The following is a 6,000-nucleotide window of genomic DNA, read 5'->3' on the forward strand; positions in this document are numbered from 1 at the left end:
AAAACCAAGGATGGTGTTCTTGAAGGGGGAGGGTTCTGTAACAACCCTGGTGAAAATTCCATGTAACAAAAGTTAATAAAGGCAAAAATAATAACCACAGTTGATGGGACACTTATTCCAAGCTGAATGTTGGGCAAGACATCCTGGGGGGTGTTCATTTGGTTGTTTATGGCTAAGGAAATTGGAAAAGGAAATGGATTAGGCTTTGGAAAGGAAAAATGGAATTTTTGGCACATTTATTTATGAAAATAATGGAAATTATGAGAAAACGGAGGTGAAAGGTCATAGGTTGCATGTGAGGAGGAAAGTGAAGGAAAATAATGGAAAATGAAGAAAATAGAGGCCTCATCCATAAAAAGGCTTATGAGGATTAGTTGGTAATCTTTTTTCAGTTGAGTTTTGGATCTCTCTCTCTCTCTCTCTCTCTCTCTCTCTCTCTCTCATTCTTGGACACTTAGAGTTTTCTTGGAGCATATCTGCGTTGGAGCAAGAAAGGCAAAGAAGGCAAGAGGAAGAAAAGATCAAGCAAGGAAATGTAGGATCAAGTAGATATAGCAGGATTCATTGTAGGTATCGACGCGCATATGTATTTTCCATGCTATATTTCACATGCATGGTATTGTATTTGGTTCTTTTTTTGTTGTGGCATGGATTTTTCCAGGTGTAACAATATTTTCAGCCTAACATTCCCATTTTCAGATAGCCATGGTGTGTTGGGGTTCTCATGTTTTGGTTGAGATGGAGTTTTGGATGGATTCGAAGCTGAGTGAGGTGGATCTCTGAATGATTGAGAACATGGCCTAATGGTCCCCGAGCCAAACTGTGGATCACGGTAAAGCCACTGGCCTAATGATCCCTAAGCCAGACTTTGAGTTGCGGTAAAACCTGGATTGTGTTGCCTCGGTGGGCCTAGGAATCCTTGCTAGTGAATTGTAGAATATAGGGTAAAGACAAGAGGTGGTTTTCTCTCTATTGGGCCTAGTAATCTTGGGTTTGGGATATGCGGTAAAGCCTAGAGAGTGGGTCTCGGTTTAGGGCCTCGTGATCCAAGTTTGGATTGCGATAAAGCATGAGAGACTAGTAGGTAGGAAAATTCCTCATGGTGTTAGTGGAGAAATCCAATGGCATCCATGCTTGTTTGTCCTAGTGATTGGGTGGAGATCACGATAAATCCTATTATGATGTGTTCATTGTGTTGGCCAAGTGATCATGGATGGATTACGGTAAAGCCTGGTTTCTATTGATGAAGGTGAGGTGGTTTAGCCTCGATATACCCTGGTTGGTTCTTTTGGTTTGAGTCCCACATTCATGCTTGGAATATGGCACGGGGGTGAATGGATGAAGAGAGATTTGGCTCAATCATTCTATGGTCGGGTGGAACATGGAAGTCCCATCCTAGGTTTTGTTTTTGCATCATTAATGAAAGGTTATTTCTCCTTGTATTTCTATGATCATTTTGATGGATTATATGTGGTCTATATGGTTGTACTTTCATGAGTATTTATGTTGTTATTATGTTGGTTATATGTGTGTTTTATGACAACAACTATGTATGAATATCAACATGTTTTTTCTTGTAAATGAATGAATAATGTATCTATGGCCTAATAGATGGTAATGCGACAAATGGAATGAAGGACTAATGGTTAATAGAGATTATTAGATAAGTATAAGATCCCTAAACTTAATTCTATTGTTTACACTTGTAGGTTACATGTTGATGATATGTTTGACGAAATGCTTGTCATGGCTGGTAGGGATCTGATTAAGTTATTGTTTAACTTATTTCTTTTGCATCATTATTTCCCTGTTCTTTTACTTCTCTTGAGTTATAATTCCATTCCGGGCAGTGACCTGGGCTCTGGGCTTGAAAAAGTGGATCAAATCTCAGGGTTGCTGGCATAACACTGGAAAATTGGGTCTCTGGACACTGGCAGGCAAGCCTGTAAGAGCGACTTTGGGTTTCTGGACGCTGTCATGCCTATAGAATGAGAGCAACTGAGGCTTAAGATGTCCAAAACATTAGTCAAACCCAGGGACAGGATGTCTGAGTGGCTGACATGCCTCCTGAGGGTTTTGTTGCTAATGTGGATAGGCTGGTTGATGTGTTTCATCGAATCCACTTCCTTAAGGTCACATGGGAAGTCGAATCCAATCATAGTAGCTTCTCGTCACATGTTTACCTTGGTCGGTTGGTTACTTGGGTAGATGTGTGATAAGGGTGTTACACAATTTCTTTGGAAATATGAATATCATTAAAGTAGTATGGATTCTTTTAGTATCAACTTAATCGAGAATCAAAGAGTTAATTTGGTAGATTCAAAACATATGTATAATTTTGCTACTATAAAAGTTAATTTAACAGATTTGGGATGTATATGAAAAAAATCTTAATTCGTTTAAGTATTCAAGCAGAACCTTAATGGCTATGCAAAGCTATTGCTGGATGTTGTCGCACAGAGTGTCTAGGCACCGCGACAACGTTCAGAGTAAGGGTTGTCACTCTAATCCTTACTCACTTTGTTTAGATTCTCTCCTAGGCAAGTCAAGGGGGGTAGTCCCTGGGGTGAATGAATGGTGATAGCATGTGAAACACAGGCTCTAGGAGACTTAAAGATGGACAACTTGATGAATGTAAATGAGTCCTGGTTAACTGAGATGGATAGATCTAATAAAATAAGATACAACCACAAGACAAAAATGATTTTAGAACAATGCTTTATAGTCAATTAACCATAAACTAGATAAAAACAAGTTACCTAGAGCAATTTATAAATGTGGTGAAAGTGATGATCACGATGATTAAATGTAAAAACCCAAAAATGCAATATGTCCTGGCAATTAAATCCCATGAAGAATTATGAAAATTAACTACTAAACGATGATTCTATATTAAAAATGATTTTATTCAATAACTTGGATCTAGAATAATTTATCATTCTCCAACAATCAACGATTTTAAAACATTAATCACGCCTAACAATAGAGAAATCACTACTATGAAAGGACACCAAGGAACTTTAGATTAATAATTTAATTATTCCTTAGGCAATTAATTTAATGTGGTAAAATGAAGAAATTAAATTTTTTAATGTGACCAAAAATAACAAAATCAAAAGGACTTTAATAAATTAAATTTTTTAATGGGCCATAGACCACAAAAGTTTAATCTTTTAAATGCAAAAGTGTAGGTCCTCTTATGATTTAATTCCTTAGTGTCATGTGCTTAGCAAGAAGCTCTTGTGTACTTTTTATTCAGATAATAAAGTAAGACTTTGGGGTTAAGTTTTGCTGGTGTTACTCTTCATAGGAATACTATAAGATGTGTTGTTTTCATGCATAATTTTTTTTGGCCATTGATGATAGTTTTTGAAGAGTGAATTGAGTACAGGTATCTTGCTAAGTCGTTGGGGTTTGAGTGATATTTTAAATTTTGAATGTAATAGCAGGTATCTCTATTTATCTAAATTTTATTATAATTTTCTCGCTCTATTTTAATGGATGGATTGAGTTTTGCAGGAAAATCCTGATTTTTAGATTCTTGAGTGTTAGGGGAAGTTTTCAGTTGGACCATCCAACTCCCAATTGTGTTTTCTGAAGAGCCTAGTAAAATTAATCCCGAGCTTAACATAAGATTTTTTTTGGCGATGCATGAAGGGTTTCGAGTTAGCACCTCTTTGAAATTTAAAAATTTAATTTTGTGTGTGGGAAATTGATAGATCTGGCTATTGAGAGCCTTAGATTATCAGATCTGGGAGTGAATTTAGACTCATACTCCCCAGATCTGATAGATCTACCATTCTTGTGCAGTTTGTAAATTTTGTAATTGTTTTTCTAACATGGGTTTTTCCAGGTTTTAGTTTTTTATCATAGTACATATCAAGTTTATTAAGATGGTTTTCGACAATAATCACATCAAAATTCATTTGTCGACGCATTTCGAACCAACAAGTGTGGTTCATCGTCAGGACAAGATAAAGAATCAGATCAAGGCAACAAGTTAAATAGAGAGATCAATCATTCAACGACTATAAAAACGACGATCAGATCGAAATTCATTTGTCGACCTGTTTCGAACCAACAAGCGTGGTTCATTGTCAGGACAAGATGAAGAATCAGATCAAGGCAACAAGTTAAATAGAGAGATTGATCATTCAACGACTGTCGACAAATGAATTTTGATGTGATTATTTTCGACAACCATCCTAATAAACTTGATATGGATCACAGAAGTCTAAATTCAATAATTGTACGTATCATTTGGGTGTTTTCTTGTTGTCATGCAACTACAGATCTGAGGTGGAAATTTGTGTAGAGTCTGTATCTAGGCCCTAGAGCGTAAGATCTGGATCTCTAGGGTTTATCAACATAATTTTGCAGGGATATTATTCATTTTTTTTTTTTTTTTTGCAGTCCAAGGGTTCCAAAATTTTAAATCTAGACATTTTTATAAGGGTTTCAAAGATTCAACATTTTAATGATTTTTTTTGAAATTTTTAAGTTTTTGGGCTATCATTTCTTTACTGATTGGTTTTTTTATTTTCTTCCTGGAACTCCTGTTTGGGTTTTTCTTCTTGCTGTAAAAAAAATTCGAAAATTTTTGTGAGATAATCATGCTACAGTTCCTTGTCCTTACTGCATTCTCTCCATCGTTTCCTGGGATTTTTCATTTCCATCTTCCCTATCTCTCTACATGCGTTTTGGTTTGTTGGATGCTAATGTTCAGATTTTTTCATTTAAACCCTAATCTACAACCTATCAACCCTGCAGCTCCATTCCTCCACCTGCACTCTTCTCGGCCTGCATCCAAGCATCCATCTCCAAGCCTTATGCCCCCCCTTGCTTTCCCTTATCTATCCATCTCTCAGCGCCCTCAAACACAACTTTCTGCTACATTATTCCTAAAATCCGTGACCCCTTGGTTTTTTTTTTCCTTGCTGCATCATATCTTCTCCTCTACGATCCGTCACTACCCACATCCTCCTCGTTGTCTGTCACTATCCTCTACGTAGCCCGCAGTTATATCTCCCTTATCCCAACCCGTTATCCCTCCATCGCTTCCATCAAACCCCCGCTGCTCCATTGCCCATGTGTCCTTCTCGTTGGCTGGCATCCACGACCTCCTCTCCCTGCACTTCCATTTTGCCGCCAGACCTACAAAAAGCACTAACGCTCTCATTCAACTTTCTGTTTTATTATTTTATTTTGCTTGCATTGTATATGGTTAGGGTTAGCATATACATTTTTTTTTAATTTTCATTTGAAATTCAATTTAGGTTTGATTTTTATTATTTGGTTTGGTTAATTTCATTTTAATTCAAAGTTTCGATTTTTTTTATTAATGATTTGATTTTATTTTGTTTTACATTTTGTTTGTTTTTTGTTTTTTGTTTTTTGGTTTTTGTTTTGTTTTGTTTTGTTTTTTTTTTTTTTTTAACTTATGATTTTAATTTTGATTTTTTATTTACATTAAAAAAATATTAAACATTAACAAAAAAAATTCTAAAAAATTCAAAAAGTTTAAAAAATCTAAAACATTTAAAAGAATCTTTTTTTTTTTTTTTTCTAAATTTTGGTGACTAAGGAATTAAATTAAAAAAGTATTTGCACTTTCAAATGAAAATTTTTAATGTGGCCTATGGCCCATTAAAGTTTCAATTTATTAACCTTTTTGATTTACTTTGTCATATTAAAAATTTAATTTCTTCATTTTACCACATTAAATAATTTCCCAAGGAATAATTAAATTGTTCATCTAAAGTTCCTTGTTGTCCTTTTGTGGTAGCATTTCTCTATTCTCATGTGCGATTAATGTTTCAATTTTTTTTTTGGCTATAAGAGAAAGTTAATTAATTCTAGATCTGGGTCATTAATGAAAATCATTTTAAATTTGGACTCTCTTGCATGATAGAGTTTTGGGCGTTTACATTTAATCATCTATGATTGTCACCATTCATCACATTTGTAAATTGCTTTGGATAACTTCTTTTTACTTAATAT

This window comes from Pinus tabuliformis, chromosome 1_1 (assembly GCF_031772625.1).
Source record: "Pinus tabuliformis cultivar Carrire ecotype Pingquan chromosome 1_1, CPIR1, whole genome shotgun sequence".
In the NCBI taxonomy this organism is placed as follows: Eukaryota; Viridiplantae; Streptophyta; class Pinopsida; order Pinales; family Pinaceae; genus Pinus; species Pinus tabuliformis.